A 760-nucleotide genomic window follows, 5' to 3' on the forward strand; every position below is an offset into this window, starting at 1 on the left:
CTTTAACTTTTTCCTTTATTTATCTCTGTATTTGTTATTGTTTTACAGTAATTGGTATATAATATCTTTTAAATCAATAAAAATGTAAATGAAAGCTTTTCAAAAAAATAAAAAATATAACAGGAATGGCAGAGTATAAAATATTTATACATCTTAGAAATAATCTTGTTTTTAAAAAATATCTGATATAGTTATCTTGATTTTAAAAAGTACATTGATTCTGTACTACCAGGGGGGAAAAAATCCTTCTGGGAGAGGGATGGCCAAGATAACTGATACTGGATATGATTTTGATTTATTTGTGGGAGGAGAATCCATGAGATGAGGAGAAAGGGTTTATAAACTAGGAAGAGAAGGCATGAAAGAGCAGTCCAGGGGTGGAATTCTAGCTCGTGCACCTTTGTTTTTCCTAAAGCCAGTGGAGTGGCCCTTGTTACCTTCAACCATCTAGCTCTGAAAAATAAAAGCTGTTTATGTATTTCATGCAGTTTACAGGGAATGGTGAATTTCAGTCCCTGGTGCTGAGTTCCCTGGGGATAAAAACAGAACTTTCTCAGTGAAAGGCTGGCACGTTAGAAATTCATTCCTGCCTCTTTTCTATGACTCTCTCCCGGACCTAGGGCACAGGGTAAGATAGACTGTTATTATTTGTACTATAAAGCAGGAGATCTACTGTGGGAATTTAAATTCTACTGTGTATTTTTTAAATGACTATAAAAAGGCATTCAGGTACAGCAGACCTCTTGCTTCTTTTATAAAG

This window comes from Pteropus medius, unplaced genomic scaffold, assembly GCF_902729225.1.
Source record: "Pteropus medius unplaced genomic scaffold, Ma_sr-lr_union100, whole genome shotgun sequence".
Classification (NCBI taxonomy): domain Eukaryota; kingdom Metazoa; phylum Chordata; class Mammalia; order Chiroptera; family Pteropodidae; genus Pteropus; species Pteropus medius.